At 32.7% G+C, this 22,505-nt stretch overlaps 1 protein-coding gene across 1 annotated transcript in view; it reads left to right on the forward strand.

Moving 5' to 3' along the window:
• Positions 1-6,690: 6,690 nt before the first annotated feature.
• LOC113492131 (rap1 GTPase-activating protein 1) overlaps positions 6,691-22,505 on the forward strand; it is a 276,804-nt gene continuing 260,989 nt past the window's right edge. Inside the window, exon 1 of the mRNA XM_026869483.1 lies at positions 6,691-7,015. The gene's annotated coding sequence lies outside the window, so the exon portion shown is untranslated. The remainder of the gene's footprint in view (positions 7,016-22,505) is intronic.

The following is a 22,505-nucleotide window of genomic DNA, read 5'->3' on the forward strand; positions in this document are numbered from 1 at the left end:
TAACCTACATACGCAGTTTGACTTGAGTGTTTATTAAGGCTTGATGACTATGAGCTTGGTGTGTTGAAGTTTTTAATTATTAGTAGAATTTCAATGTGTATTAAGAGTCTTTTAATTCAATCTTTTGGGTTCATCTACTTGGAGATGTGAGGGATAGAACTGAAGAAACATTTTTTATTAAAGACTGCTTTATGTTTTTCGGACTTCATGGTCAACTGAAATTTTAATATTTCATTACTTATTTCCGTTTATGTACCCATTACGTTTTTATTCCTACAAGATGTTCCGGAATTCGGCTATACGGCAGCATCTGAAGATGTGTTCCAGAAATTTTATAAATTAAATTTTCTGGAGTTCTAGGTAATGTTGTGAAGTGACTTATTAAATTTTACTCGTGAGTTCGACGATATTGGTTGCGTTGCATTGATCTTTGTGCTAGCGTTATCTCAATGAAGTAATCTCTTTTATTCCTTAGAAAAAGTGGAAGAGTAATTTGAAGAGAAACGTGTAGAAACACCGTAGAATCCTGTTTTAAGGCCTAAAGGCTTTAGATTTTTTTTGAAAGCTGCATTTACTAGTGTGTTTAACTAATTCGCATTATGCTATGTATGGAACAGAACTTGGAACAGAGTTTAGGGATTCATTGTTTATTCGATAAAATTGTGGTTTTCGAAATACAGTGATTATAGAGTTTCAATGTAATGTCTCTATGTCCAAAGCAAACGTGGGCCTGCCTATGCTATGATATACCCGAATACATATTTTAACGTCACCACAATCAATTAAATCAGGCAACACGAGGAAGGGTTACCTTTGTCAAAGAGAGACACAGCTACGCGCAATGTAGTGCCGTCTCGCTTCCTTCACTGCCTGTTAGCAACCGTGTAGCAAGGAAGCGAGAAATTTTCGCGCGTTGATCATTCCATTCCTGTGGTTAATGGGATAATTTGGTTCCGCAATGCAGGGGCCCGACCCTCGGGTATTGGTAATTCTATACAAATGATTGACTGTATTGAAAATAATTGTGAAAAAGAAACAAAGAGATGACTGGAAAATATTAAATTAGTTATTTTTATCCGGAAATGTGAAACTTTTGCGATAGCTATGTTCATTTAAGATTTATTTTGTAAATCGTATACATTTTGACTACACATTTCATTGTAAGCGAATTCAAGTCTATGTTAATCGTATTTGGGATTTCTCTCACGTACTTATGCACTCACTTTCTTGTTAAAATTTAATAATTTAAGGACAATTGACATTTTTGAAAGTAAAACTCTTTTTCTTTCGAACTCTGCTACTACAGTAGGTATGCGTATGCTATGTAAACTAACTCAAAAAAAGACTTACAAAAATAAGATTTTTAACACGAACTTAATAGCGTCAGATTTTTCTTTTCCAGCCTTTAATGAAACTGTTAAAAGTCTAGCCGTTTTCTAAGTTTATGCGATACATTTACTAAACTGTCTAAGTAACGAAAGTTTTCCTATTACATTAAACTGTTAAATAAAGTTGATCCATGTTCTTGTTCAAACTACGCTAAACTTTACTATGTATTATCTTTTTTTCTGGCTCCGAATTTCACCGAATAAAGAGGTTCAGCTTTTTAATTTTATACTAATTAGAGCAATTACATTTTCTAAGAATTTTTACTTTCCAGCTCGAATTTTAAAATCATGTTTTAGGAGACTTTTTTTTATAAAGTTAAAAAATTGATAAAATAAATTATAACTTCATTTTTATTGTTTATATAAGTCAAACTAACTAAGTCGTACGTCGTGGTTAAATGTATCAGATTCAGATGTTCAAGGTTGCGGTTTCATAACCAAACGTGCCTACCTACGAACGCTATGTAATTATTTAATTTTCTTAGTCATATTAGTTAAAATAAGTCATTTGTAAATAAAGGACATAGGGCAACAGGATTAGATAACAAGTGACAATTTAAGTCTACAAAATACTATATCATTTCATTTAGGTAATACTGGACGCTGGACTTTTAGTAATAGAATTCCGATTTTGTTTTTGACGGTTGAAGTCATGTCACTAGGGTTAGTGACGACAAAAAATATATAATTACAAGTCACAATTAGGTTAGTTTTAAGTTCAGTTTTTCCAACATGGAATTATCGCGATCATTGTATAAAAGTATGTCTTGTATAGCCGGGTTGAGCCTCCTCCCAACCGATTACTCGCTTGACTAAACAGTTTTACTAGTTCTTAGAAGCCGACTAATAACGAATGTGTAGTTTCAAAATGACATGTAAAAGTGATAACGTCTATCTTATTTGCAGAATAAATTATTTCATTTCTTTTCATTTCAACTAACACAATTTATACACAAAATCGTAACACAGAAAAGTCTCTTCTTTTTGAATGGAAAATCATCAAATGAGGATCTTCACGCTTTGGGTTCAGCGGAAGGGAGTATGAGACCTGTACTGACTGAAACCCTTCCTGTTTTTCCTTTACTGCGTTTTTACCGGGGCCATGGTAAACCTAACGAATAGCCCTAATAATTCCCCCTCTTACCTTACACACATTGCTTTGAGGCAAACGTGGAAAATGAATCCGTTCGGCAAATCCCAGATGTTCTACTGCCACATCTTAATGGGCCGACTTGGAGCCTACGTGCGGAAAAAGGAGCCCATCACCAGTAACCAGTAACCAGTAACCGCCACTCCATCACAACCATTATAAAACTACTTTGAAACGCGATTGTAGACCATCTCAGGTCGCGGTCAGGCGTTGAGGTACCCTGCAAATATCTCCTGAATAATCATTTATAATCTACACCCCAAAAATACATCACAAAGTTAGATTGAAGTTTACTTATTCCTAATTTTCTGTAAGCTTTCACTTTTCATTGTAGTTCATCGAGACCTTCAACCTATTAAATATTTCGGAAAATGGAGTCCAAACACTGGAACAAAGGCAAACATCATTTAATTCCGAACTGGTGTTCAAGTTTTGATCAATTTATAAACTTCCCCTAATGGAATTGCGAATTCTGGTTTGTTCTTCTACAATTAAGCCATTAAGTAAAATTTGTTATCATTAACCCTCGGGTACATGCCTATCATAGTATTGTGTGTTTTGGATCATATTTTGAACAATGGGTGGCATTAGTATCGAAGCTCCTGACTCCATTATTTGGAAGTGACGTCAAATACTTCATGAGTTATTTTCAAACATTATAAATCCTTTTGACGTAACAAAATTTCAAGCGGATCAGGACTCTAAAATGTCTAGAACAGCTTCTAATTTCTACAAATCAAAAATCGTTTTTAAAATGACACACTATGCACGTGGATCAGTAACCATCCTGCGCCATTCAAAAATCATAATGAAATGAATTTTTGAATAATATAGAAATGTAATATACGAATTTTGACTAAAATCAAATTGAAAATAGATTCGACAAGCATCAACTTAAATGCATAAAAAAGTGCATTGTAATTACTGACAACATATCAATGTTTCTTCATAAACAAGATTAAAATAGATCGGTCAACTTTCCTGCGAGCTGTAATTAACGCCGGCCTTATTCGGAAAGTACAAGGGGGCTTTGTTTGTATCAACGAAGCAAGCCTAATAACGCCCAATCACCGAGGGCAGCCTTCATCTCGACAGTATTGCTTTTGCGGAAAAGAGATACCGCTCGCGCGCTCTACACTATTTAATGCTCTGTCTCGCTTCCACAACTACAATAGACGTGACCGTAGCCTCCTTGATTTTTTTTCAGCGCCTGATTACGAAGAGCTAATGAAAATTTCATTAGATACAATTTTACGTGATTTATTTCATACTTCCGTATCTACTAAAATTCTAATAAGGCTCTTACACAATTCGTTTAATGAACATAAATATAATTGAAAATGGGGGTTAATATCCGGTTATAAAATTTTAATTGCCATTCAATATAAATATGAGTTAAAGTCAATTCAGCTCACCTTTGTGCGCGGCACCATTTGTGGGTAACCCTTGTTAAAATATAGGCATATTACGTACATTCATTTGTGTGTCACTGTAACACACATTGAAGAACTATCGTAACGCACGCACGCACACATAGCGCAACGAGTACAGATGAGTTGAACTATCTGTACTGTTTATTATGCTTAGCTCGAAGAATGTGATGTCAGGTCAGTCGCCACTATTACCTGTCCATTGGCAGTTTAGATAATAATATAATAACACCACTCTAAGATACAAGAGATAAAAACTAGCATGGCATGTTGAAAATGGGAACTAAAAGTGTAAATAATGACCAATTTGCAGCCAGCGATAATCGTGCAATTATTTTGTAATCATAGCAATTGCAATTTCTACGAATATGGTGTGGTCAGTTGGTTTGTGAATTAATTCACATTTCTTCGTTAAAGGTTCTTTTCTAAAGAATAATCAAGTCTAAGGATCTCATTAGATGTGGCGACCTCATTTTGTTCAAGATTTTTGTTTTTTTAATTCTATTTACGAAATATTCATTCAAATTCAATTTCAAGCTAAAAACGTAGTAGACTATTAAATTAATTTTGATGTAATTGGTTTGATAAAAGTTTTATTAATTTCTGATAATATTTATTCGTCATTTATATTTTAATTAAATTACGACTTATAAAATATCGCTACTAAAAGAGTTTTCTTGTTACTTTATGAAACTAAATCAAATTAATGATTTCCAAAGAACAATTAATTGTCTTTATAAATAAAACTGTTAAACAAAAGTGAAGTTTCTAACTGACGTCACAAATTTATTTTCGAAACAATATGTATTGACGTAGATTCTTTACGTAAATATTAATAAGAGCACGAAAATTAATTCAACGGTTACTGCTTCATGATTATTTCACTCTTGACCTGAGAAAAAAACAAAGGTATCATATTATTGCATTGTTCTTTGCCTTGAAATATAAGGGCCTACCGCCACGTTTAAAATAAAAAATAAATAAAATATTATTTAACTGGAGAAAGTGTGACTACACGTAGAGCGGCATCTCTTTTCCACGACGGCTATAAGGGGTAATGATCAATTAAACTCATTCCAGTTGCAGGGAAAATTTACTTATTCTTTTCCGAATCCCTCACGAGGCCATATTTCGGGATTATTACTGTACTTTTGAAATAATTTCTATATTTTTACCTTACATATATTATCATTTGATCGAAGTGACGATAAATGCAGACGTAAATTCAGCTCTATTTTTATTTATTTTATTCAATAATTTAAAAACAAAATTCTCCAGTTTTTATTGTGGAAAATACCTACACTTCTTGCATTTCAGTTTTTCTCATCAAATATTTTTAAAGAAGAATTTAAAATCGAAAAAAGCAACAAAATATACATTTTACGAAACAGAATTTTATTTAACACATTCAAAATATAGTAGGCACGGTTAACCCTATGCCTGCGTGTAGAGCCACGACCCTGTAATTTAATTTTCATAGAGTGAACTTCTCAGCTCACGTATGCATGCGGGGGTTGACAGGTTATTTACATTTCACAGAGAGGCCTCCTGTCGGCTTTTATAATTATTAATAATTTCACCGAAAATGAGAGTACGTACTTGTAAATTAGAATCTGGAATTAATTTAATAAAAAAATATTTTTACCACAATATTTATTTGGAAGACTTGTTTTGCGCATGATGAACGCAACGATAAATAAATCTTGTAGTACTTAGGGTTTAGTCCAAACAGACAGATGACGAAAAATTCTGTACAGAAAATTGGCCACCAATCAAAAAGGTTTTATTTGTTGTAGTAGCAACAATAATACATGATGTATCAAAATTTCAGTTCATGAAATACAGCCTGGTGACATGTATGTTGTTTTATTATACCACCTGAACTACTGAGCAAATTTCCATTGCAAACCGAATGGTCCTTTTAAATTGCACACAAATGTAAAGCTAAGCAATACACATGCACTGATCACGACTCTACATTGTGATAACCTATTTGTTGCTATCCAATTTCTCGTGTAATTTTCCTTCGTATCGAAGCCTCATCAAAAGCTGTCACGGAGCCATCAGCTGATACACCAATATACAGATATATAGCATACAAATAGAAGTAGCTTAGACGGGTAGAGTTTCTTTCATGAAACCTTATAGAGATTCTTACCAGACTTCTTAACAAAACACTCAATACTACCAAAATACATGCTACTAACAAAATCAATACGAATTTTTCATTTACAAAATATCTTACAATGTTGAAAAGAATAGATGTGAAATTAAAAATATTATACGAAGGTTTCCCATACAATTTTGTTCTTAGAAACGGATATATGAATACTTACATTTCTAAGGCTGTGTTATTGAACCCTGATAATGAAATAGATATACGTAAAATATGGTTGCTATTATACACGTCAAATAAAAGTTAATTATATAGAATAAGACAATTTAAATATTTTAAGTCTTCAAAATTATGATGTTTATATTACGATTAAGAAGATTCACGCATTGCCCTATGTATTTGCCCTATTTAGTACGAGTCGATTCAATTCGACGATAGATCATCGAAACTAAACGCAATCACAAATTACTACTCAAGTAATATAGTACACATTGCATTACATATTGTCACAGCAAAGAGATCACGTAAAAAGAGTTCTCACTTCCAAGCTTGTTACTATGTAAGACATTGTAGGTCTGTGTACGTACATATTGAGGATATGACCAGAGCATTTTCCACAAAGCCGGTACAATTTTCATCGTTCGCCGTAGCAGGGAACACGGTGCTACGCCAGTACCGATCGTGCACGCGGGAGGGCCGCACGCGCGCTCTTTCCCCGCCACTCGTATTACGAATCAAACGTAAACAATACGGAACACAATTAAAAGTCTAATTTCGGTACATTTAGAATTGAATGACTCGATTTATTGTTTGTTATTACTCAATTTAGTGCAACATGATGTGGTTTTGAATGGACGTTTAATGGTTTAGTGTTTTTCTGTGGGATTTTAACTGGTGAAAATTGTTTGCGGTTATTGGCTACAAATTTAAGGTAATTTATGACCTATTTGACTTTGCTTGCATACAAAAATGTATTGGGTTTTTATGTTCAATGAAATGGATAAATGATTTGGTAATATAGGTAGGTAGTTTTATTAGAGTAAAAAGTGGAATTAAATTAAATTTAAATTGTATAACACTAATTAAAACTATGTTTTAAGAATGATTACAGTATTATGCAAGTAGGTACGTACTAAAATGTGATTACCAAATTAATTAATTTAAAATTTTAATTAACTCTAACTGGTTTCTTATGAAATCACAAGTAACTGATATTAAACAGTACTTTTAACAACCGTACGTATGATTGTTCAGATTCTACCTAAAATATTTGCCAAAATAACTTTGGTTAATTTTTTAACCTATTTACATTACCGATCATGAATATTCATAAGGCCTTAAACTCAGAACATTTAAAGCTATTCAACTAAAATACTCCATAAATTCAGACACTAAGTCAGGCTTTATTTTTTAACACCAATGAGGTTCGATCTTCACGTGATTTTTATTACCTACAGTCGCACGTTCGAGCAATTATTTTATAATAACCACGATGTCAAGGCTTTGAAAATATTAAAAAAAAACTTAATAATAAGTTGTTAGTACTTAAGTACCAGTATTATCATTAATGTAAAGACACTTCATTAGTTCAACTCATAAAAATATGCAAAGCCTCGAAAGGTTAAGGTTTTATAGTGATGCATAAAATGTTATAACATTCCTGTAAGGTATTTAAATTTTATTATATTACTAGCTGACCCAGCAAACGTTGTTTTGCCGATTTTTTTCTAGTTTTTTGTATTCTTAATGCCACATTATAAAAAAAATAAAAATAAACAATTTCGTACAAAAAATAAAATATATGTTTTTAGTGTGAGCAACCCTTATCACTGAGGGGTATGAAAAATAGATGTTGTTCTATTCTCAGATCTACCCAATATGTTTACAAAATTTCATAAAAATCGGTCGAACCGTTTCGGAGGAGTACGGTAACTAACATCGTGACACGGGAATTTTATATATTAGAAGAGACGAATTGTATCACCTATGAAGTTCTTATCATTTTGTTCCATTTGTTTCACATATTGACATTAACTCTTCTTATCTCAGGCAACAGGTTTGAAGGCGACCCTGTAAATTGAAAATTTGTTAATTGAAACCTATTCTTGGATCCTATGTGTAAATCCTGGTTATAAACTATCTGTGTAAGCTTCGACTTGCCTTTTCCGTGAAAGAGGAACAAATATCCATACAAACTTTCGCGTTTATAATTTCACTAGGACGAAACTGACAAGTTAACGACACGTGGTAATTTGTAATAAAAAATTAATAAATAAATAATGTAAAATAAAATTTTGGTCTTCGTAAGCGATTGCAGAAAATCAACAGATAATTGAAAACGTGACTACCCTCGCGTACGTCAGAAAATGGCTTCATAGATCAGATTAAATTCTTAAACTTTTCCTATGAGTATAGTCCCCCATGCATTTCACTCGGCCAGTATTTTATAAATTAAATCTGTTATTTTCTCAATAAGAAACAAAATGTTAAACAAAAACCTATCTCACCTATTGTTTAATGGTCAAGTCACTCTGCATTGATGACAGAAGACTGATCTACTACACCACATAAGAAATATTTTTATAAATAATAAAACAAATGCAATTCATACATTTATTGTTACGACAATTCAAAGGAAATAATATATAATGTCATATGGAAAGATATGTTTTTAGGGTTCACTCACGAATGCCAGATTCTTTATTACACTCACCATCAACGAGCTGTATAATCTATTTAAAACTAATTTCTCCTATCCGCTAATATATGAAATACACTGCCACAATGTTGTTGCGATTATTTAGGACCCTTATGCATGACACATAAAGTTCAACAACACCTAAACACATTTGACTGTAACATGTGTAGTGTGTACTCCATCTTTCCATTCATTCACTCACACACCCACAGGTCAATGCGTGTGTGCTTGCTCGTTCGTTTGTGCTTACGTATGTTTGCAACGGAAATTGCTCGAACGAGTCCATGAACGGAAGTTACAGTCGGGATCAGAGATTCGTCCCCCAAATACTATGATGAAAGTACTAACGAATGTAGTACTAGTTTTCTTTGTAGTTGTAAAATTGTTATAATTGTAGTCGTTGTGTATCAGTTTTCAAGGCACTGCTGTTTATTGACGAAAAAGAATGTCCCTCAGAAAATTTGAATTTAGTGGGACAAATTTGTCATGTATTGTATTTTTTTTCTATGTGGTAAAAGATAAAAAATCTCCCGCTTTGGGTTAAGTAGAAGGGGGTGTCAGACTTTTACTGACTAACATATTCCTTCCTTGACAATCTCCCTCAATTTTATATCTTAAAGTGTAAACAGTAATATTTGTATTTATATTTCTACTGGTATGTTTTGCACTGAACTCCTAAACTGCTGAACCTAGTTTTAATGTTTTTGGATGGAGTATTTATGGTTTACATTCACAAATCGGTTGAACAAAAGTCTCGCACTTGACCAGTTTTTATTAACAATAATAACTCGGTAATAAAATAAAACCCACATAACTCAATATTCCGGTAAAAGTTGTTGTTGCTATGCAAACTGTGATAAAACAGTCATTCATAGAGAAACAAAAACACATCAATGAAAATCAATCAATGGGACGTCGTTGTAGCTATCATTGGCAATATGTAGGAACCAATTGAGAGGAATGGGAGTAATGTAGTGTTCTTAATATATTAACGAATGTTTCCTCCATGTATGAGTAAAGTTGGTATTTTGGAACATCATTAGGTACTGTGTTTTCATTTAAGAGTATGCGGATAGACAAAGTTTGTTTTCGTCCATAGTTTTTGGCATTTTTTTGCAATTGAAGCTTGATAGAGTTGTTTTAAGTTTTGTTAACTTCAAAACAGGTTTGAGCTTTAATAAAACCATTTGGTTTTCTTTGAAATTACATTGCTCTGTAGACAAAGAGCAATGTAAGTTCATATCGAGGACTTTAAATGTTACTGCTAGTTGTGTTATGTTAAGCTAAAAGTGCGTAAAAAATGTTTTTGCGTCTAGTCCACTTAGAAAGTTAGGAATAATCATCATCTTTTTAAAATCAAAACATTCTTAAGTGCGTGTTTCGAAATGAACAATTTTGTAGAGAAGCACTGGAAATAAACCCTTAAACTAATTTGTGAACACCATATTATTATACAATAAGAAACATTTTCGTGACGTTTAATTAATATTCGTTAAAGTAATTATCGCAACTGTTAATATTTCAATTAACATGAGAAATAAAGAGTATTAATTTAGTTACGTAAGGAGTTCATGGCCTTCGAATTAACTAGGTAACGATTTACGACTGAAATTGAAAATATTCTAAATTATCGTACCTATATCACGCTAAGGTTATTGCACTGCTAAAAATCTTTAAAGTAAACAGTGTCGAGTTTATCCACAAATGATATAGATACTAAAATAGTAAAGGAAAATCGCAAACCCAAGATTTATGAGCACTTTAACCGTCGAATAAGAAATCCACAGGAATTTTTCGATATTGGAGGATCAGTCACCAAAGAGGGCAAATAATATTTTTGTTAGTAATGCCTCCGAGTTCGAACTAGTTATTAAAAATATTCAACGAACTGTAAACAAGGCTTTTATTAAATAAAATGTTAGCTAGCTAAAAATATCGGGAGGCCAACTGAATCAAAGTTGATTGATTCCGCTCTACAATTCGAGTTAACGAGATTCAAATATAAAGGAATTATTTCTGATTGGAAAAGTAGTTCAAGAATTTCATGATATCTGTTGTTTCATCTTATAGCTCATGTGAGATAATACAAAAAAGTGGTCGGGAAAATCTACTTAGGAAACAGAAACTTCCACTTTGTGCTGCTGATGACCAACGGGGTGATTTTATAGAGCTAAAATACCAACATTCTCTGGTGCTATATAAGCCCGGTGTTACGTACCTAGTAGGTGAAGTGAATTCTATCAGTAAAACTACGTTACCTAACGGTAATAGGTGAATAGTTGATGTTTTTTAATAAGAGGAATAATATAAATATTTGGGGAGCTTCTATCCACCAATCATATTTTTTCGTCGTTTAATAAATGACTAACGCTACAAAACGGTTTGTATGCAAGTCCTATTCACATTTGACCCATTTAATTCAAGGTTTTCTTCCATAAACAAAAAAGGTATAGTTAGTTATGTTAATTGCATCCAATTTACATAAAATAGTGTCCTTTTATCCCGTTAGATAAAAAAGCGGAAACAATGCTCACAATCGTTACCAAGGTTGGAGCGGATGCGTCCCCATAGCTTTATTCTCCGTGCAATTGTAAGTCGATTGGAGGGAAGCCTTTATTTACTGCGGTGTTCAGGGGCTGAAGCAATTCATTAGGTATACTTGTAACACTACTGGTATATACGATGTATCGGTCAATTGTGTACTCTGTGACCAGGTTTTAAGTTTCAAATTTGATTAGTGTGTACTTAAAAATCTCAAAATGTGTAAGGTCCTTATTGAATAAATCTGTATTTTTGTTCTGTGTCTGGGTATAATTTATCTATATTTTGTGTGTATTTAGAAAAAAAATAAGTGTGTTTAAAAGTTATCTAGTTCTCACTATACAAGCTTTGCTTAATTTAAGATTAAGTATCGTTGCACGAAATTTGTGGAATATATCTTATTACAACCAAAAATCAGCCGTTAAGGCTTTTTTCGTACGAACGGCTAAAGAAAAACTAATACGTTAACATACCCAAATGAAATTAAATATTTATCGAGACCCGAACTTTGCCCTCTCTGCCCTTTCGCCTTTTTGTAATTCCAACTACATTTTTTTCCTTATGATACGTTCGTTTGGAAGTAATTTCTTATAGTTTTCCTACTCTACGCAACTTTTACCAGTCTGGTAGCTAAGTAAATACTACATAGTTTTTCCCTTTGCCAAAGTCCATTTTCGTAATAATTCTTTGAGATTATGAGTCTTTGACGGATATTGGATATTTTCATTTGTTACGGTATCTCGGTATTAAGGTAATATTATTTGTAATGTAATATTATTTCGTAAGGTAATATTGTTGCTTGGTTCCGGTATGAAATACAGATGAAATGAATTTCAGAGATGTTTGCGTAATTGATTTATGGGAAATGCGGCTGCGAAATGAAATTAGATGGGTTCGGGAGATGAAAAACTGATACATCTGTATATAAGTATTAAATTTAGTTAAAAACCGGTTTTACATGAAATCAAAATCAAAAAGTTTTTATTTCAAATAGGCCGTTTCTCAGGCACTTTTAAAACGTTAAATTACTGACTCTAGTTGCACGGTTCCAAAGTGTCATTCTTATGGAGAATGAAGGTAATTATTGACAAACAAGAATTTACAACCTATAGAAATACGCTGATATACTTAGATACTACATGATAAGAAGTCGGTGAAGGTGTTATAAAAATAACTACGACGACTTATTAGACATTGCGACATATTAGATTTTTATTAGACATTGCTAAAAACATATTTTTAGTTATTTCGATTAATTTGCCTTTCAATACAGAAAAATCCAAATAATTTCGGGAGCTAAAAACCACAGACACGCCAAACTTATTCGCCCCAGTGATTTTGGGTCGTTTTTAAAAAGGAGATCAGCCATCCAATATATAACAGCGAACTTAAACATTTAACACAAACACAATTTAACACACAACTTCGCAAATGACGCCACACCTTGTAAGTAATTTTACGAGTCTTTACAAATAAAGTTTCATTTATTTTAAAACTATACTCAACCCCGTTCAAAGTAGTTTACTGAAATAAAGCGCATAAGTAAAACTTAATTTTTATCACAGTTATAAATTTTGAATTCTCTTCATTTGTTCTGAAACGACGTAAAAGAATTTCGGCCTCGTAAATACTAGAGTTACCTAAGCTAAGGATTAAAAGCTACCAAAGTCCATATAAACTGACGAGAATATCTCTTGATAAACATTTGTGTAATCCACTGCTTCTTTTAATTAACGAGCCTATTATGGAAATGAAATGTAAACAAGAAATGAATGAATAACAATTTATTCAGTATGTACTTTAGCCATTCAGAAATTTCGTTTTACTTTATTTACATTCGACTTTGCTGTCGCCGACTAATTTAACATTCCAATGCCGTAGAGATTGAATAAAGCTAATTCCCGCGTATTTACTTTGCTTCAAAAGTATAACGGGAATCGTTGTGGAAGCGAGACGCCACCAGACACATTGTATCGCTCTGTCCTGCTTTCACAATGTCCTGCTTTTAGAAATCATAACACCGAATGGATATTTAAATAACAGTTTAGCGGACCACATACTATTATAATCAATTCATATGATTTTTTTAGTAATTCAGATTCATGTCATTATCCAGTTAAACTTCATTTGTATGGGTATTTAATGTATTCGCGTAGGTATACTTATCAATATTTGTATTCATATTTATCATTTTAAATACCTACATGAGATCATTCAGGACCTATACAGAATTTCTGTTTGTATGATGTCAACTCGACCTTGTCTCGTGCATGAGTTTTTTTTTGGTTTTGTTGTGTGTATAGAGTGAGTGTGTGAAGGTCTTTGCCTTCCATTTAAAAGTATTTAGTCCTACCGAAATCAAATTTATGCCCATTTCGGTGTGTACCTATTATAACTATTATTGACGCAATGGGTAACCACATGTTTTAGAATTCATTTGATAGTATATTGGCAATATTTTAAAACATTTTTAAAATAAAAGCATTAACGTAAATAATGTTGACTAACAGATTTTTAAAAACGTTTTTGTTTTTTTTTGGATGGAAAATCATGAAATGTCTCTTCCCGTTTTAGGTTTGGCGAAAGTAAGTTCCTTACATTTGGACCTATTCAGTTTTTAACCTTTTAAATGGCAATCATCATTTCATCATTGCAAACATGTGTGTCACATCATCAGTTGCAATACAGTAAATTATTGTACCGTTTTATGAAACTTGACCGAACGGGAACAAATCCATTTACATAATACATAGTGATGTGCTTATAACTTAGATTTTTGCCTTTAAGAGTTTTCTCGTACAGAAATCTCAGGAGATGTCGAAACTGTGTCGTTAGGAATTCAACGACTCGGAAAGTTTTTTAGCTTTTACTATCTTCACTAGTTCTGACATATATTGAAAGTTGTTTAATTTGTTTGTATGGGTCTGTTTTTAGGGTACCACACCAAAAGGTAAAAACGGAACCTTATTACTAACGAAAGACTGCATGTCCGTCCGTTAGGCTGTAATGCTGTTGATCTTATAGCGACAAATAATAAATATCGAGGTCAGGAACAGTTCGTACGGTCATAAACGCGACGTGATGAATTACAATATTTTGGGAGTTTTTTTAGGCAATACTTACTATAAAAAATATGTCAAAAAAAGAAAAAAAAAATACAAAGCCTTGTATTATACCGTGTAAAGAAGATGCCGATACATTTTTAAAATATAATTAAGAAAGAACTTTGAGAAGGTCGCATTAGTATTTTGGTAATAAACCTCGTGCATAAAAGTCGGAAAATCTCAATCATACCAATAAAATAGACATAATAATAAACCACGATACTTTTTATACAGCTCATTTATCCCACTACTACTACATTACTAAATTGTAAATACTAATTAACACCTCACACGTGGACACAACACATATAATATTGCTTATATTATAGATAGTCCTTAATTGCCTCCAAAGAATTAGATAGACTGCAAGTGAGCTATTACGATTGCGTTCCAGATACCGAGTGTTGGGTACACATAATCAAGTAGCAAACGTACGTACGATACACGTGTACAGTCAGCAAGAAAAGTCGGTTAACACAATCTGACTTGAGTTTTGACTGCACGGATAGCCCAGTGGTTAAGGTCATCAAGAAAACCCACTGGTAGGACAAACGTTTGTATGATCCACGTCACTTGATTACTTGTGAAATCTCCCGCGATAAAAGCATTTAATTCTTTAGTGAGAGGGTCGTTTAAAAAAAGAAAGAAAAATCCATTTTACAAAGTCCTGGCGTTAAGTGAAATTTGCTTTTACAATATAATTCAAGCATCTTTTGTTAGCTTATAGAAAAATCAATTTATTGAATTTGATTTTCGAAACAAATGAAGACACGTTTGCTTCGAAAATTTGTTTGTGTTATCCGGCTTCTGTTGCCGATTGTACGTGCGATACACATGTGTGTATTGATCGGGACCAACTTAGTTTACCGAATGTTCAAATTGTATGACATAACTAGATATACAAACAACGTTTCGGTGAAACCTATAAATGAACAAATGGCTGCAAATAAACATACACAATAGGAATAAACAAGTTTCTCCGAAATCAGATATTTTAATCCAATTTTACAATTGTTTGTCAACGATTTTGTATGGTAAGCTCTATTTTTTTATTAACTGGTATTTTTCAGATATTTTCATTTTCATGCATGCGTACATGCACAACCTGCGTTATGAAATTCAAATTTATTTTCATATCTGCAAACCAATCGGTATCTATTTTTGGTATGTCCTATATTTTTTAGATAATTTCAAAATGTATTAAAATCCTAGGCATTTTTTTCTACAAACTTCCGCAGTGGGTCAACTTCTATTAGGCTATCGCGTGCAGCTGCAAATACATCCCTTTTACAAATTACACAACAACACTTGGTCCTTTATCTTCGATAATAATATGAAGCCCAATAGCCAAAAATCCCGTAAAACTAATAAAAGTTGTGAGTCTCAAATTCCGTTGCGTGCGCGAATTAAACTAGTACTGGTAGACGTAGCGCACTGCGCAAATACGACCAGACATCGACTTAATATGTAGAACAGATTTTTAGCAAAGAAAAAAGTAAAAAGTTGTTGCTGAATCCATTAAATTCCACGATTCGCATTATGCGGGAGATTCTATCCCCGGAATCCTTACATGCAGTATAATGGGCATGCTATTGCGATTTACAACCCCAAACAATAAAAGTACCTATCTAAATAGTTTTCCCAAAAATAAACTTTGATCAACATCCTGAACAATTCGCCGTATACTCGTAAACCCTTTCTAATAAACTCTTTAACATCTCAAAGCCAAACAGTTTACAAAAAATCTTTACCTAGACCTCCAATCATCCCCATACCATATACATATCAGAATTCAATGCACAAGTAAACATAGATAGGAAAGCTTTCACACCATTCACGGATGCACAACATGTGCCTCGGATACGGTAAACGAATATTCTTCTCTTTTTATGGTTCATTTGCCGTTATTTCGACACCACATAGTAAATTTCCGCCAAGAAGGGCTACCTGCAAATAGGTTTGCTTTGTTTTGAATATTATATGATGTCGGTGTAAAACTGTTATAGTAAGGGTCTGTGAATTGGAATTTGGTAGCTAAGTGCTAGTATGTGCTTATTGTAAAAATCATGAGGTAGGTTTTATTCGTCAAAGGTTTTCCGCTTATTTGACCTACATTATTTTGTAGGAAATTCAGGCGGTTTTATTTGATTTTCTTCCAAAGATGTTTTCAGTTTATCATACTAATGGATATTAGTATTGTGCATAATAAGTACGTACTTACAACACATGTCAAAGTAAACATAAATAGTTTTAACTAATAATTCATCTACAAATCTCTCCAAATGTTATTTTAACGGAAAATAGCTGCAAAACGATAATCTGGCTGGAAAACAAATGGTATCAATTAGTACTTAAACAAACTGAGGAAATGATTTATGAAAGCTTTGCAGTATTCTGAAAGTTCGAAAAATAAATGAATCAAACAATTCCACCATCCCGGACCTTTTTAATGAGCGAATCGATTTACAAACAAAACAATAATGTATCTTAATATTCTCTCATGATTAACAAAGAGGTTTTGCTCGGGGTTCCAAACGTGTTGACGTCACTTGTCTGTAGCTTGTCTTGTGACCTGTGTGTTTCTGTCTATCAAAATATTTCAGTATGACAGACAGAATGAAGACTGGTAGTATTAGTCTGACTAGCGAGAATGAAGGTTCCGTGCAAAAAAAGACAGATAATTATCGTTGTAACAACTATGTTTTTCGTATCAATTAATATCTCATGCGTTTATAGACGACTAGCTGTTGCCCGTGACTTCGTCCCCGTGGGTAGAAGATATAAGTTATGATTTATATCTGCCCTGTTTTTTTTACTTTTTCCATTATTGTATCTTCGCTCCTATTAGTCGCAGCGTGATGGTTTATAGCCTAAAGCCTTCCTCGATGAATGGTCAATTTGGACCAGTAGTTCCTGAGATTAGCGCGTTCAAACAAACAAACACACTCTTCAGCTTTATATATTAGTATAGATTAAGTTTTTCTTAATTAAATCACTTAACAAAAGCTAAGATTTTCTAGTAATAATATTTTTTAATATATTTTTGCTTAAGAATCACTAGAATTTACACTCAGTTCTTACCGTTTGGTATTGGTTTTACGAGTATGCGAATTCGCACGGTATTCCCTTCCGGCAAATCCATAGATTTGGTGATAAATTTTACTATACCATTGAATTATGCACAAATATTCCAAATAGACGGTCATGATTTTCATAGGTACATTTCTAATGGCATTGGTAAGGCTTATTCATGATAATGCTTGCTATAAATACAATGGCAATGGGTTTATTACGTAAATTACAAAAGCAAAGCAACACCAATTGATAACAATAATTATTCTGGATGTTATTGCGATGTGTAGTATCAGTAAGTTATTTTGCTTTAATTATCTACATAAATAAAGAAATGTAATTTTAAAAACACTAACTGCACACATTTCTCCGCCTCAATGTTAAAGTAATTAACAGTACACATTGTAAAAATTGTATATATATTTGTTCTTCTTATTTTGTCTTGCAATAAAGTAGCAATAATTGCGCATACTTTGCTAGTTACGTAATACAGCCTTTCAACCCAATTTGTCGCCCCATCCGTTGGGATTGATGTTCGTATTCGTCGTGCTGTTTGTAACTATCTGACCGTATCCCGAGTTAAATTGGTTTGAAAATCACTGTAAATAAATAACAATTAGTATTTTTGCAGTATTTTGGTTATGGGAAATTATTTTAACTAAATAAATTTGTCGCGGTGGGTAAAAACTTATATTAATAATAAATAAATTTAAAAAATCTAAATATCCACGTTTTAAAATTGTGCTCCATTCAAAATTTACTAAAATCGGTTGAGCCGTTTTGATAGCTGTAAATGGCATTGCCATTAAGTTTGAAGCTACCCTTCAGCCTGTTAGCTTATCAAGAAGTGCCTCAAAATTGAGTTGCAAAATCCAACCAGAACGAAAAACAAACAAACAAGGAAGTGAGTGTATAAAAAATTGAATATAATAATTGACTGAATATAAATAAGCTAGCGCTGTTTTTTTATTTACCTCAAAAATGTCGATACAAAGTTTTTTTTTTTAATATTCCATCACCTACATAGAGAAATTTATTTCGTACTCCTTTATGTCACGCTGTTACATCTAAAATGTGTATAGTAAATGTATGCACCAACAAAAAGAACACTCTAGTTTAATAATATAATTAGTCACACTACGTATTCCAATTTCAGAGGTTTACCAACACTGACATTACGCAATACATTTAAACGTATATCTAAGCCAACGATAATAAGGTTGACACGTTTTTTACTAACTTCTAAAGCAGGGCAACATTGAATAACCTTTTAATCGGTGTTCCCATTATGTTAATTATTATGGAGTTCTTATGGCTTGGCTTGAAGGTTGTCTAATCTGTGCCTGTTGCATAATTGCTGAGTTTATATGTGTATTATAATTATTATGTAATGTTTGAATTAAAATTACGGGGATCTGAGGGCACGGCAGTGCCCCTGCCAAGTCTCGAGCAAAACGGGCACGGCCGTACCATCTTTTCTCGAAGCGATTCGCGGCTGTTTCGCCCCCCCTGTATCTTCGACGTGGACAAAGCTAGGAGTTTAGCTTTTCGGGGAATAATAGTAGGCATTAGAACAAGCTTAAGTTCGAAATTACATGCCAATTGAATTAATGGTTTAGGAGTTACGGTCGATCAAAGTTACACCATTTTGTCACTCACTGACTCACTGACAGATCATCAAAAATCTAAGGTACTTCTAGCAGACTTAGAAACTTCAAATTTGGCACCAAGATAGGTCCTTAGCCACATATAAAGGAAAAATTATAAAAACATTAAAAAATAATATGCCATAGAAAACAATTTTATATTTGCGGTTTGGCAAGAACATTATGTATGGATTTTGACTGCATTGTTAACTTTGTTCGTTGTTTAAGTACCTATTCAATTAGATGAATACATACATAGAATAGAAAAGAATAATATAAATGTAATACACAGACTATCATTAATACAAATTAATACATAAAATTCATAATTCATTAAATTAATAAAGCTAAAACTCCATTGTATTGCGATAAATATTGTATGCGCGCTCGATAGATGGCGTTGTACGTGTCTGAACCGCGCTATGGTTTCGTTACAAAGAACAGTCTAAGTAGTACTTCAGAATAATTCGATAATTTTCATTTGATAGCGCCACCTGTCTATGAAAAACCATTTCGAAACTAAAAAATATTGTAGTGATAATTGATATTCGGAGAACTTTACGTGTTATTTAGTTTAGTTTAGCTATAGCTTGTAAGTTAGTAGATATATATATGCATATATATATAAGTTTAAGCTTGTTTACATTAGAAGTAACGAAGTCTCAGAGAAGAAACAAAAGAGATAGAGATAGAGAATGGGTTCTAAGCAAAGCAGTAGCTGAAGTCCTAGAAATTATGACACCTAAAAAAAAAGAAAGAAATACACTTACAAAAAATAAATGAGATCCCACCAAAAACATTAAATGTAAAAAAATGCCAAGTCTCTCGATGCAGTCTTTCCATCGTAAAAAGTTTTGAGATCTCATAGAAGCCAAGTCCTATTCAAAATATTTTGTAGTTATAAATCAACATTTAGTAATTGTATCAATAGTTTTCTTTATATTATAATTATAGTGACTTGGCAATGAGCACAAATTAAAAGCTGCTTGATGCCTGGAATTATGTGCAAATGTTACTGACGAGACCAGTGATCAGATTATTTGTTATGTGTGAATCATGATGGTCACTACCGACTACATGCTCCAATACAATAATTAAGAATACCTTACGGGCCATCGCTTTATGAAAGTAAATGAATCGAGAGTACACTAAGACTGACTGCCGTTGCCGAAATTCGGTTGGGACGACACGGATAAACCAAAAGAAAATTAATTTTGTGATATTAATGTTTACGCATGCGGTGTGTGTAACTTTCAACTCCTACAAATATGCCGTTTTATTTGTTTCTTCTTGTGCTCATTGCCAAGTCACTATAATTATAATATAAAGAAAACTATTGATACAATTACTAAATGTTGATTTATAACTACAAAATATTTTGAATAGGACTTGGCTTCTATGAGATCTCAAAACTTTTTACGATGGAAAGACTGCATCGAGAGACTTGGCATTTTTTTACATTTAATGTTTTTGGTGGGATATCTTTTATTGATTACTACAAATGTCGGGTATAAATAAAAAGTCTCCTCTTTCTTAAATTCCCTTTATACGTGTGACGTCACTTGGATAACCAACTATAGCTAAATAAAATGGGTAGCCATCATGCATAAGGAAGGGAGATGGCACTCTACAATGCGCGTAGAGCAACAACATTTAAGAAGATAAATAGATAATATTTAAAAACGAAAGTTAATCGGACTGTTTAAATGCAACATACTTATACAAAGGTTTACGAACCCTGAAAAGCTCTTTATAAGCGCAGGTGGTAAATAATAATAAGCTTTATTTAAAAGGGTAATAAATTTAAATTACCTTGCAAAGACAACGAACTCTACAGTCTGAAACATTAAAATATTTTACAAAAATATTCGCAATTGTTTTTAAAAGCGTTTAAATATTCGCCATTTTCTTACTTTATTATTGGATTACCTACTGCTTGGAGTTAATGAGCAGATTATGTTCAGTGGTTCCAAAAATATCGATTTTATAACAGTTCGTTGCCCAGTGTACGTTTTTAAGTCGCTCGTTAAACCTATTACGGAGTTAGACAGTCGTTTAGTATGACTCAAGATATTTTTTTAGTTATCGAGTGCTTATTTAGAGTTAATAAACGACTCTTAAACTTATCTCAATTATGTCTGTCTGCTATGCGTTGTTAAATGTGTTATTTGCGAGTTGTAAAGCCTAAATTCAATAAGAATTCAATTTAATCTAATTCATTAAATTCAAGTCAATCAAAGCTAGTTTTAGTCTAAAATATTGCACGAGTGTTATTCGTTCGAATAAAGATGCTATTATATTATTAATAATACAATCTGCAGATCACCATCTAACGTACTAAATAATCTATTATCAACAGTGTACCTTACAAACTAGAGGATCAATGCTGGGGTCTAACTTGGTCAAGATGTCCCAACCGAGTGGCCTGCAATAGATTGCCGTACTACAGAGATGAAGTGCTTCTGGCTTATCTTGTATAGCTGTTGCCCGCGACTGCGTCCCCGTGCTTAGAAGATCTTGAACCGTTTTCGCAGCGCACCATTTTCCCCGTTTTTTCCACATTTTCCATTATATCTTCGCTTCTTTTAGTCGCAGCGTGATGGTTTATAGCCTAAAACCTTCGTCGATGAATGGTCTAGTTAACACAAAAAGAATTGGCAATTTGAACCAGTAGTTCCTGAGATTAGCGCGTTCAATCAAACAAACAAACCCTTCAGCTTTATATATTAGTATAGAAATATAGATTAGTATAGTAAATATTATAATATAATGATAGATTCGAAACTTATTCCTAGAAATAGCAACTAAATAACCATTCAGTACTTTGTAAGACAATTAACTATCAGGTGTATTATAGAAATGGATTCGAAACTCATCTGTAGAAATAGGAATTACAAAACTATTGAACATTGTGAAACAATTGACTATCGGTTGCAGTTCTAATATATGTTTCAAAGTGACATTTAAAGTAGGCATTTCAATTTAGTAGTCTGAAAACAATTGATCTCAATGTTATAATTATTTGAAGATGATCTGATAAAGAAAAATATAAATATACTAGATATTCAATACTATAGCTAACTTAGACCAAATTTAAAAAACATATATTTGAAAATGAAAATTTAGATTCAGATGAATTATATTTTACGGGACCAAAACACTAATGAGCTTGAAATATGAATGCGAAAAATGGATTAAATATTTAGATTGAATTCGAAGCTTCATAATAATTAACATTTTGCCCGACAATCTGAGTTCACTGAATGAGGTAAGTGTGAATACTTAGCTTTATTTATACAATTTGAAATAGGTCATTGCGGTCGAATGCTAATGTACCTTCTCATAATCCGTCCTGCTATT

The sequence above is a fragment of the Trichoplusia ni genome, chromosome 1 (genome assembly GCF_003590095.1).
Source record: "Trichoplusia ni isolate ovarian cell line Hi5 chromosome 1, tn1, whole genome shotgun sequence".
NCBI classification, from domain to species: domain Eukaryota; kingdom Metazoa; phylum Arthropoda; class Insecta; order Lepidoptera; family Noctuidae; genus Trichoplusia; species Trichoplusia ni.